Genomic DNA, 13034 nt, shown 5'->3' on the forward strand with positions numbered 1-13034 from the left:
TTTGTTGAGTATACGTGTTGAAAATATCTTCCCCCAGTCTGTGGATTGTCATTGTACTTTGCTTTGTCTGTCAGCACAGAAGGTTGTGGCTTTAAGGTTGTTAAATTCATCACAGTGTCTATTCTCCTAGACGCTTTGTGATTGTGTCTTGTTAAAGTAATCCTTCCCTCTCCTAAAGGTTAGAAAGGTAGTTTCCTCTCTTTTCTTCTGAAATATTTGAAGTTTATATTTTCAGATTTAGATCTATACCTGGTGTGTGTGTGTGTGTGTGTGTGTGTGTGTGTGTGTGTTTCAACATGGAATTAGTCCTAGCATCATTTGCTGGAGGAGACTCCATCATCACCACATGGATCTGCAATGCCACTTATGTCACATATTTTTTAAAGATTTTATTTATTTATTTATTTTTAGAGAGAGAGAGAAAGAGAGGGAGAGAAACATCAATGTGTGGTTACCTCTCACATGCCCCCACTGGGGACCTGGCCTGCAACCCAGGCATGTGCCCTGACCGGGAATCGAACTGGTGACCCTTTGGCTTGCAGGCCGGTGCTCAATCCACTGAGCCACACCAGCCAGGGCTTCTGTCACATATTAATAGTCCACATATGTATTGTTTTGTTTCTGGGCTCCCTATGCTGTTCCAAAAGCCTTTCTGTCTACTCCTATACCAACACACCACTGCATTAGTTCCTATGTGTTTAAACTGAATGTTGATATCTAATAGAGCAAGTCCTCCAACTTTGATCTTTTTCACGGGAAGTATCTCTTGCTGCATAAAAAGCACCCCGAAACTTAGTGGCTTAAAGTGACAGCTTTTATTATATCTAGTGACTTAGTGAGTGAGTCATTTGGGCATAGATCAAGTGGCCGTTCCATTGGTACCAACTGGGGCCAGTCAGTGCTTTCAGTCGAGAGCTGGGCTGCACTGGAGGATCCAAGATAGCTTCACTCATATGTCTCGTACCTTCTAGGAGACAGTTAGAAGGCTGGAATCAACTGGGTTTTTCTCCCTAACCATGTAGCCTCAGGGCCAGCTCGCTGGTCTGTCCAGCAGGTATTCAGATTTGTTACATGGTGGCTCAGGGCATGAGTTGCCATATATAGCATATAACAATAGGATATCTCCAGAAAAAATGTTGCTCACATAAGCAACAAATATTGTTTTTAGTGTAAGTATGCCTATACAAGACTTGCAACATACTCATGCTAAAATTTATTTGCTGTTTTTGTGAAATTCAGATTTAACTAGATGTGCTTATTTTATCTGGCTATCTTTTTCAGAGCTTGTACAGCCCAAGACAGAAATTGTAATCTCTCTTAAAGTGTAAAGTTCGACTTAAAGAACACATACTCCTTAAAATGATTTGATTCACATTATAATGACAACTTTGTTTTATTAAAACAAGTATACATACAGCACTATCACCACATACTAATTCTGCTTCAGACATGGACAACATTAATTAATATTAACTTCAGGCAAGCCATTACTTAAGAAAAACTTCGGGGGGATGGGGTAATTGGTTGTTGTAATTTGGGAGTTGGTTTTCTTTTTCCTCTCCTTTTAAATAAAAAGCACACATTACGTACAATTAAGCACATTTACTTATTTTGTTATAGTCAGTGCTTAAAATATAAACTACATGTGTCAAGATTATAGAGTCTTTATTACTATCCAAGAAATCAACTACCACATTATGACCCTGATACTAAACAACATTCCCGTCTGTGTATTCAGATGCCTACTATTGGTAAGTAAATGAGCAGTGCAGAACTTCTATTTATTCACACCTACCACCAAATTAAAGGTTAAGAGTACATATAACATATTTGTCTTTTTCTAACTAACTTACTTCACTCAGCATAACAGTCTCCAGGTCCATCCATGCTGTCGCAAAAGGTAAGATTTCCTTCTTTCTTACAGCGACGTAGGATTCCATTGTGTAAAGTTACCACAGCTTTTTTATCCTCTCATCTACTGATGGGCACTTGGGTTGCTTCTAGATCTTGGCTACTGTAAATAATACTTCAGTGAACATAGGGGTGCCTGTATTCTTTTGAATCAGTGCTTCGGATTTCTTCAGCTATATTCCCAGAAGTGGAATTGCTGTATTACAGAATTGTGTGTCTGAAACGTACATAATCTTATTAACCAAGGTCACCCCAATTAATTCAATAAAACACTTAAGAAGAGTCAATAAACTGTAGATGTAAAATATGTGATAGCTTTACTTCCATTTTACAAAAAAGCAAAAACAAAAAGCAACCTTCCACCAAGTTATCTGAAATAAAATGGTAGACAGCTTTCAAACAATCAACAACTTTGTTTAACAGATCAGCTCCAATATGAACTCTTGCTTTTGGAATTCACTGTACAATTTTCATTCTTCTGTCCTTACTCTTCATGTTGTTCTGCAGTATGTCAGTTTGTTGCCTGTGGTCTTACTTCATGTTATTTCATTTTTTATTGTTTCATGTTCAATTTCTTCTGAAGTCAATCCCTAAAGGTCATAGTCATACCTCTTACTGGCAGCACAAAAATTATAAAACCCAAGCCCTCCTGCCACTGTCTGCCTCTCCTAACATCACTGTTCATCACCAGTGGATATTGCAGCAGCTATGTGAGTCACTTTTGCCCAGTTCATAGAAGTGAAGACACAAGAATAATTTCCCAGAAGTGAAGTCCATCAAATATTGCATTAGCTTCTCCAGAAACTTTGGGATCTCTCATAGGGATGTCTTGTCAAACCTGAGGTCCTCCAGCAGTCTCAGAAAAGTTAAACTGGAAAAATAAGAAGCGGCATGGATCTGTGGTGCTTTTTAGGCAAAGGATTGTAGATAAAGGGGTGAAATCAAATGAGCTTTGGAATGCTATGGATATCTGCATTCCCATCATCTGGACATTACCAGTAATAGAAAACTGAGTAGAATTGGACTTGGAATTCCTTACCCTCCCAAATGTACATTATCTCAATTTTACAAAGAGGAAGAGCTAAGTGTCTCGTCATTCCCACTCCATCAAAGAGTAGGAGGCTCTCCTACTCTTTGACAGGAGACTTTTCCCCCTTTGCATTGGGGAGGCTCATCTACTAAAGCTATCTCTTCCCTTAAACTAGGGGCTTGTTGTTGCATTTTGGTAGGAATGGTTTGAGATTATGTAGAAACAATGAAATTAGGAGGCTCCTTACAACCTGAGCATTAGTGAACCCCGCTGGGTGGGGGAGGATATGAGGTTTGGCTGTGGGTTGTTCCTCTGTAAGCTGAAGATGTTGGAGATCTTTTTGTTTTTAATTTATTGTTGTTGAGTTACAGTTGCCTCGCATCTTGAACCCTAGGTCTGCTCTGATTCTGATGGTCTGTCTCTGTCTTAGTCCTTAGCCTGGTGGACAAAGAGGAGGACATAGAGTGTTTCAGGACCATGGAGAGGTTACCTGGTGCCTCATTCCACGCATGACGTCCATCTCAGCGTCCCAGCACAGACTCTCGTGGGAATTGGATATTGCTGAAATAGAATGGGGAAGGGTACTTCCAGGGTGAGGTTTGGGCTTAGTTCAGAGGAGAGAGGTACAGGTTAGTAAATGTGCAAGTGGTAGACTCAAAGAACCAAAAGTGATGTCGTCCAGGGCTCCCAGCCAGAAGGCACCTATGCTGTACATTCTCTCCAATGCAACCAGCTGTGGTTACCCAGTGCCTCCTCTATGCCAGGCACCGTTTTAGACACAGAGAAAAAAAGCAATGAATTACACCAGGGTTCCCATTAAGGTCCACTCAGGTGGGGTGCTCCTCTCCAGAACCTGGAGGTGGTCAACCGGTTATTGCCCTAATCTCAACTTGTCCTTCCACTTCATAATCAGCAAAAACCTGGAATAAACCACTCTCCCCAGCCCCGCTAGAAGCCGTAGCGTGGCTTCCAGGCGACCAGTGGTGAGAAGGGAGGGGCAGGGCGGAGGCAGCTGGGACGCCGTGACCTGATTTCATTTGCCACGTTTCTCCTTTCTTGGTCGCGCCCACGTGACCACCTTCCCCTAAATAAAGTTGAACAGTTCTAGGCTGTGCTCAGTTGCTGAGGGAGACAGCACTACCAAGTGAGCTTCCCTGGCTGCAGCAGTCCTCTGCTGGCACCCGACCCCTTCAACACACACACAGACAGCCCTGCGCCCTTGGATCTGAGGCATCATCCAGAGCTCAGCTCAGTTCCTAGTACACGAACCGCACAGGTAGGAAGCCCCGCTCACCCATTAGATGAAAAGGTGGGTGGGTGGGTGGGTGGGTGGGTGGTGGGGCTTTGGCACTGACAAACAGAGCTGGGCTGGGGGTAATGGGGAGTCAAGAGGTAAAGAGCGAGCTCTAGGCATGAAGAAACACTTGTAAGGACGGATGAGGTTTGTGCGTGTGGGTGCTGCTGAGCGCGCGAGGCTTTGGGGAGGCGGCGTTGGACTCCAGATGAGAAAAGTGCAGTGTTCTGGGACTCCAAAAGCCTGGGATTTCTCCCCAACCCAGCTTCAACCTTGCAACATAACCTTGAACCAGGAGGCTGTCTTAACCCCTCTTAACCTCATTTTACCCATTTGCAAGAACCAGGCTCAGGCTCCCGCAGATTTCAGCTAGTAATGCAGCTGAAGGCGCGGAAGAGACAATGGCGGAAAGCGTGGCGCACCTGTGCGGAGGGCTGCGGACTTGAGCGTCCGTGACAGAGCTCTCCTTGAGAATGGGGATGGGACAGGCATACGGGGGCGGAGCCGGGCGTCTACCTCTGGGGCACTCACCCCTTCGTCACCCGCGTTCGGATCCAGCTGCAGCTATGGACAGAGCTGGGGTACTAGGGCCCTACCCCCGGGCTGCTGGGTCCCTGCAGTTGGGCCGGCGTCCAATCGGATTCCTGAGCCCTACTTGTGGCGGTGGGACCCTAACTTGCTAGATAAGGGTCCCCAGAATGCCTAGGCTCCTTCCTGGCCACCCCTCCCCAAGGATGCGTCTGCTCTGGGATTACTGGGAGAAAGGAAGGGGGAGGGGATGAGAGAGTGGGAACCGAAAGGGAGGGAAGCAGTGTCTGTGTGTGTGTGGTGGTGGGCGGTGATACTGTCCCTCCGGAATTCTCAGTCATCCAGCTGGTGCCAAGGACGCCGGTACTAAACCTCCAATCTCTTCACGAGGGCCCTCTACCCCAACACAAATTCTGGAGGTAACAGCTCAGACACCACGCCCCGCCTGGAAAAGGGGTGGGAAAGCAGAAAGCTGACCCTCCGGGAGCCCAGGGACAGTGATCCCCCAGCCCAAACCTGAGAGCGCTTTTGAGACACACAGGTTTCATCCCACATTGAGAGAGGAGTGGTGGAGGGAGGGAAAGGGCAAGGTCGGGTAGGGTGGGGTGGGGTGGGTTGGAGCAGGCACACTACTGGCCTACGGCAGAGGATGGACCCTATTCATTTCAGATCCGTATCTGGCATCTCCGTCTGATGACAGTAGCAGCTGCACCAACCATCTGAATGGCCCAGAAGATGGAAGCCTGAAGGAGAGAATAGCGCCCTGAGACTGTCTGTGCCTTCTGCATTGAACCTCAGGTATCCTGGGGAAGGGTGGAGCCAGGGAAGAGTATAACATCCTCCAGTTCTTCCCTCCGTTTGAATCCTGACTGCCCTACCCCCATTACCTTCATGGAACTATGACACAGTAGTGCTCCTGTCTTCCTATCTTTTTTTTCTATCTTCTTACCTTGAAAGCAAATATCTTATTCTACCCCTACTAGCAATGCATTTTCAATTGCCCTGACTTGGGGGTGGTAATAATTTCCCTCTCAGAGTACCTGCCACCTCCATTTCCCATCAGACCTGAGGTGGAATTCAAAGAAGAAATAATAGTTCAGTGATGCATTCTGGGGGTGGGGCAGATAGGTAACCATTATGGTGATTACCCCACCTCAGATTAAAATGGAAACCAATGAACACCAGCCAATAACCCTGCTTTTGGGTGGGGGTAGGGAATTAATCTGCTAAAGCAATACATCTAGACTCGGGCAAGAGAATAGATTTACAGATAGTTGTGGAGGAATAAAGAGATGACAATAATTTTCAGTGTGTGGTTTTCAAAGATGGTCCCTAAGCGTGTGTAGACCTGCAATGCAACCCTGGCTGTCCCATCTCCCTTCCTTTCTAGTGGCTTTAAGTGGAGACTAGCTCAGCATCAGGCTACCAAAATAAGAAATGTACCAGTGCCTGCCCCTCCCTAGGAGCACTGCCTCAGACAACTGTAGTCATAGAAAACTTGACTGGGGACTTAGAGCTTTAGTGCTATGCTGTTTTAAGGATAGCTGTGTTTTTATGTTATTTTAATACTATCTTCATTTGAAAACCTTTTAGATCCAGATTAATGGAAGACATTTTTATTCCCACCTATGCTAAAGTAACATTAAAATAGACACAACGATCACCAATGACTCTTACAAACTATATAAAAGAGAAAGTTTTAGGCCATGGAGTCTCGATTTCTGCTTTTTTTTCCTCTTGCATGTCTACTGAATTAAAATCCATAATTCGTATGGGAGATAACCCCATAGAGAGGGGTTATAGGGTAGAGAGGAAGGGCATGGGAGGAGGGAGTGAAGACCAGAACATATCCTTAGGGGCAGCGGTAAGTGATCAATTTGAGTTGGTTTTAGCAAATTCTTGGAGCTTCATATGCTGTATTTCAGGAATGAGAAAAAGAACAAGCCAATAGACTTGAACATGTGACACGTACACTGATAGGACTCATTTTCACGATGGTACCTGAGACAGGGTACTGAGGTCAGGAGGCTGGAGGCCTTCCCTGTGTCTGCATAGCTGAATCCCTCCCCTCTGTATCCTCTTCATGCACCACACACACACACACACACACACACACACACGTGCACGCACATATGCACATGCACACACATTTTAGTTTGATGAATATTTGTTGGATTCACTTGAAATCAAGGAATAAGTGCTTAGAATTGGCATAGTACTGATTTTATGTGCGGCCTTCAATTACCCCACCCCCTCCTTCATTCCCTGTCCCTTAGAATTTCTGCTTAGAGTTTAAACTTTGCTAAACAGAGGAAATGGGATAGGACATTGAATAGATATAATGAAATCACTAATTGTCTCATTTAAAGCTTCATTATGTGCCCTCTGTTACTCAAAACCAAATCTGTACTTATACTGAATGACTGGTATGGCCAGTTGTGAAAGCTCCTTCTGGTGTAAATCATGATTCACTCATGTGATTTGACAGCGGCATGGAAGACAGCAGGAAGTCCGGGTTTGTTTTCCCTATGTGGGCTACTGCATTACATTAATGAGATTCCAGTTTTGGAGGGCTAAGGTGGGGGACTGGGCACAGAGCTGAATGGGGACAGTTTTGTTTCTGTCTGAGAAAAGCATGTTTTATTTGTAATGAGCTTATTATTATTTTACATGAAGACATTATAGATGGAGAAGAGATTGCCCTGTGGTAGAAACCACCATCCAAGAAGTTTGGCCCCAGCACATGACAATTGGTGACAGAAATTCTTTTGTGGGTTGTAGTCTCCTAGTGGAGCCAAAGTCAGTTGCCATGAGATGATCTCCATGGTCTATTGAGCAGCAAAGGTGAGACTGGCTCTTGGCCACAAACTCGACTTCACAGTCACTAAAATCTGCTTCCATCAATCCGAGGCTGCTGTAAGGAATGGGGACAGTTTTTAAAGGTTATTTGAAAAGCAGTTTGCCAAAGCACACTACTTCCCTTGCTTGCCAAAGCAAGCTCAGCAGCAGTTCTCCCATCCAGACAAGTACTTCATGCTGAATCTTTAATCCATGACTTAACTGGCATTGGAAACTTGATATTTCATTCTCTGCTGCAGGCAGTGTATCACTTTAAAAGTTCCAAACTGGTCTTCCATCTTCCTAGTTGGACTCTCAGCCTGTTAAACTGAAAAATAAGGGGAGTAGGTTTAACTGCTTTAAAGGCTCTGCCAGCTATGACAGCCTAGGATTCTATGATTTGATGAAACTTCAAAGATATATATCTCCAACCACACAGGTTCCTTTAATGAAGCCAGAAGACAGATCTGAAAGGCGGGGTGGAGGGGGAGAAAAGATGCTCTTTAAAGAATAATTCAGGCGCTGCCTGGTGTGGCTCAGGGGATTGAGCACCAGCTTGCAAACCAAAGGGTCACCCATTCAATTTCCAGTCATGGTGCATGCCTGGGTTGCAGGCCAGATCCCCAGTAGGGGGCGCTTGAGAGGCAACCACACATTGATGTTTCTCTCCCTCTTTTTCTCCCCCCCTTCCCCTCTGTCTAAAAATAAATAAAATAAAAAAAAAAGAATAATTTAGCCTCTGGGGGGAAGAACATGCCCAGGGCCTCAACACATCTCTGCCTTCGAGTGAAAAGGCAAAGGTAAGAGAAATGTAAGCCTTCCCTTTTGCCTGCCTTGCTCTACCATGATACATGGGTCACTTTTAAAAGCGGGAGCTACAAGGTACGGGCAGTTGAAATGTGATAAAATGAAACCCCAGCTCCCCTCTCAAAAGCTGGATTTACCTTGTCATTTTTATGTTCATTTTTCTGTTTTATCCAAAGAGATTTACATAATGGTGTAGTCATTCAAATCTTTGGATGTGAGTAAAATATAACCCCCACATACTCATCAAGGGACTATCAGAAGCTGCATTTTTCAAATCGCACCCACCAAAAAGAATGAATTGCTCAAAATGTGGATTATTCTGAGTTAAATCTTGGAGTCACTGATGGGAGGATCTTTCTGCAGCACCTCTGCGCTGTGTTGTACATTTTGGGCAGTAGAACATAATGTGTACTGCCTGTAACATGAACTCTGACCTTTGACTAGTTTATTTACATTTCCATAATTTTATACCACTATTTTATTTCTCATGTGTGTACCCTTAAATCTGTTATCCTGTCTTTTTATCAAAGTGCATCGTATTTCTTGCCCCAAGCTTCTCTAAAATCCAGCATTTAAACTGTTCTGGAAATTAACATATTGTGGGAGCATATGTGCTTTGATTAGGGAAAAGTGCTAATTTAATTTAGTTCATTTTAATAATAAAAGTATGCCAATTTATAGTAAACAGGAGTGTGTTAGAATTGGAAAGTGCTCAACAACACCGTTAATTAGCAATCAGGCAGTGAGTCCCCCTTTACAGGGAGGGCTACGCTACAGACTTCCATTAAGAAATTCATTATGTGGGGATGGCTGGGGTGGGGGGCATGGCAGGGGGAAAAGGCAGACAAGTGTGCTTGAACACCAATAAAATAAAAATTAAAAAAGAAATTCATTATGATTGTGTTATATATAATTATTCCCCAAACAAAAGCTATCACTCGGAATTCCCAAAATCGAAAAAGGGTCACAGAGCAGTATTGGGGTTAAGGATAGATAGTAATTATGAGAATAGCAGCATATAAGCATGTGGTTTGAAAAACATATTTTCTTTTTTTTTAAAGATTTTATTTATTTTTATTTTTAGAGAGGGAAGGGAGGGAGAAAGAGAGAGAGAGAGAAAGATCAATGTGCGGTTGTTGGGGGTCATGGCCTGCAACCCAGGCATGTGCCCTGACTGGGAATTGAACCTGCTATGCTTTGGTTCGCAGCCCGCACTCAATCCACTGAGCTACACAATCCAGGGCTGAAAAACATATTTTCTAAGCATATGTTATCTTCAGATTTGTTGTTATTCAACATTAACTACATGGTCAGAGCTCTTGCATTGAAACCAGTCAATTAAGGGAACTACTCCAGGGTGGAGGTTGAAAATAGTATTGTGCTGTTTATGCCACAGGTTACATGGGTTGGTGTGTATCCAAAATGACTGTTTTCTCCTGGTTTCAGATAATATAGTCCTTTAACTAGAGTTTAAAAAAAAAAAACGCTTGCCAAATACCTGCCATTTTGGCCTGGGTTATTTTTCTAGATTCCCAATTTTCTACAATTTTAGAAAATGCTTAATTTCTCCTTAAAGACTTTAAGGAACGTGCTTGTTGCTAAAGGACATGAATACTAACATTGAAGGGAGAGGAGATAGGGTTCTGCTGCCTCTCTGAAAATGTTATGAATGTACCCTACCCTACTCAATGAACTGCCTGTGTCTTGTATATGCTACATTTACACTTGGGGTTTTAAAACTTGTTTAAAATTTAACTTCAGGAGCCCAGTATTAATGGAAAGTTGACTCCCCTCTCTTCAAAACCAGCTTCTGAGGCCACCTACTGGAGATTGCTGCCAATTTCCAGAACAGAAAATCCAAGTCCACTCTCCAGCCGTCTTCAAGCCAGGAAGCTGTGAGAGGAACACTTTCATTGTTGCTTTTTCTTCCAATGAGATCACCTTTCAACTTAGCATTCATGCCTGCCTTCTGGACTTCTGAGGACTATGAGAATGTTGATAAGGTGAATGCAACCATAAAGGCTGAAGCCGCCCATCTGGAGGCTCCTCTGTCCTCCACAGTGGCCTTGATAATAGTGTTGATAATTATTTTCTCATTGGTAATGACCTCCTTTGTGACATACTGTTTTCACAAGTGGAGGCTGAAGGGCCGCAAGCTGCAGAGAGCGCAGGAAGAGTATCAAAGAGATCAGGAGAAAAATATATTTCATAGCTTTCCTGATCTTATTTCCTAAAAACGCAGTCAACTGACATGTGAAGTGTACCATCTGTGACAAAGCCACGTAACATAATATGACAAGAAATGAAACAACATGAAATTGCAAGAAAGAAAGAAATTGGGCATGAAACAATAAAAAGGGACATAATATGAAATAAAACCCTGGGCAACAAAATGACATACTGCAGAACAACATGAAGAGAAAGGACAGAAGAATGACAATTGTACAGTGAATTCCAAAAGCAAGAGTTCATGTTGTAGCTGATCTGTTAATCAAGCTGTTCATTGTTTGAAAGCTGTCTATGGTTTTATTACAGGTTATAAGCAACTTGGTAGTAGGTTTCTTTTTGTCGTTGTTTTGTTGTACAGTGAAAGCAAAGCTATCACACATTTCCCACCTACATTTTATTTACTCTTCATCTTTGATTTGGTGGTGGGTGTGAGTAAATAGAAGTTCTGTACTGCTCATTTACTTACCGAGGCCGGGCAGCTGAATACACAGATAGGAATGTTGTTTAGTATCAGGCTCATAATGTAGTAATATCTGTCATGAAGATGAGAAAAAGTAAGTCTATAATCTTGGCACATGTAGCTGATATTTTAAGTACTGACTATAGCAAAGTAAGTAAATGTGCTGAATTATAAGCAATGTGTGTGGTTTTTTTTTTTATTTAAAGGGAGAGGAAAAAAGAGAACCAACTCCCAAATGACCAATTACCCCATTTCCCTGAAGTTCCCTGAAGTTTTTCTTAAGTAATGGCTTGCCTGAAGTTAATATTAATTAATGTTGTCCATGTTTGAAGCAGAATTAGTATGTGATAATAGTGCTGTATGTATACTTGTTTTGATAAGACAAAGTTGTCATTATAATGTGAATGAGATCATTTTAAGGCTTATGTGTTCAAGTAGTGTTGACAATTGAAATCTGAAAATTTTCTGGATGTTGTAAATGAAATCTACTAAGTAATATATAGATTTATTATAGAATGTATTGTGGAACATACCAGTTATTGGATATGAAAGCAAATAAGCAAGCAGTCATACTTTAAATATATGCATTATAAATAAAATGCTAGTATTTGGATGCTAACAAAGCAATTGTCTTTGTATAAAATTGTCATCATTACATAACGTAGAGAAGGGCTGGGGTTTGAGGTGGCTGGAAAGCAGTTTCTGCACACCAGAGGATGTCTGAGAAAGGAAGATGGAGTGAAATTGAAGCAAAAAGATTTCTATAGGACAAACACACGGTTTTAAAGTCTCAGAGAGCAAAAACAGAGATAAAAATACATTGTCTCTGTTCTCAAGGAACATAAATTGATACTGAAAATGAACACTTAGGACAAGAGGTGGGAACATTTACAAAGCACATATAAGGGGATTCAAATACATATAGTTAACCAAATTGCCTCTGGGCCTCACTAGCCAATAGATACATACACAGTCCATTAACATCAAGAGCATGGAGTTCTCATTCCCACTCCCACTTGCTAACAGGGGGCCTCCAATATATCTTACAACTTTACTGGGAGTCTCCCACGTGCGGGGGTGAGGAGCAGGGAAGGGGGCAATGGTGTTTGCAATCAATATTTCCGCTGTAGTCACAACACAGTGATCACCGTGTTTTCTTTCTCATGCATTGGTTACCATTTGGCAACACCTGCCTCCTGCAAAGCTGCTCCGCACAGTGATCACCGTGTTTTCTTCCTCATGCACTGGTTCCCATTTGGCAACACCTGCCTCCTGCAAAGCTGCTCCGAGGAGCCTCCCTGTTAACCCTTGAAGATGATGCCCATGATGTGGAAGCCAAGTGTGCACCACTGATGGTGTTGCTCACTTCCTACAAATCGCCACTCCCTGGGGTGCCAGAGTAGTGTGAGGCTCCATATGGAACTGACCAGAAAAGGACCTTTATCCAATTTCATGCCAGTCATTGTCACCTGGATTCCAAAACAGCATTGCTAGTTCCCACCTAAACAAAATGATTGTGCCACACCCTCCAAAACATCCCAGGCTTGCACCTGTGCGAGGTGCACTCTTTCCCTTGAATCTGACTCCCCATCTCTCCTGAGACCCATATCCCCCCTGGTTTTCCTGGTTACAAAACAAATTCCCCTCTCTCCTTCCAATATCAGTAAGTACAAAATGGACAATGGAAGAAAGTAGGAGAGGTTGTAACCATACTATTTAAGCCCCTTCCCCTCCCCCTCAAAAAAAACAAGCTGTTATGGTAGTTCAGGATGCAAAAGGCTATGCATAGTAAGAGACTAATGTAAGAGGTTGTATGAAGTTATAGGGATTTTATTCCCATAGAAGGATTTTGAATCATATTTTGAAGAAAAGGAAGAAAGTGATAAAAAGAGGAGGAATGGGTAAAAGAGGATTAGGATTCCTACTGGGATAATGAC

General features: G+C 42.9%; 1 long non-coding RNA gene across 1 annotated transcript; it reads left to right on the plus strand.

Annotated features, from left to right (window-relative positions):
• Nucleotides 1-4079: 4079 nt before the first annotated feature.
• LOC123824355 lies at nt 4080-11716 on the plus strand. Its single transcript, XR_006786681.1, has 3 exons — nt 4080-4217; nt 5433-5561; nt 10216-11716. It is a non-coding gene; the product is annotated as an uncharacterized LOC123824355 (long non-coding RNA).
• The last annotated feature ends 1318 nt before the right edge of the window (nt 11717-13034 follow it).

The sequence above is a fragment of the Phyllostomus hastatus genome, unplaced genomic scaffold (genome assembly GCF_019186645.2).
Source record: "Phyllostomus hastatus isolate PE091 unplaced genomic scaffold, TTU_PhHast_1.1 phas_contig_551, whole genome shotgun sequence".
NCBI lineage: Eukaryota > Metazoa > Chordata > Mammalia > Chiroptera > Phyllostomidae > Phyllostomus > Phyllostomus hastatus.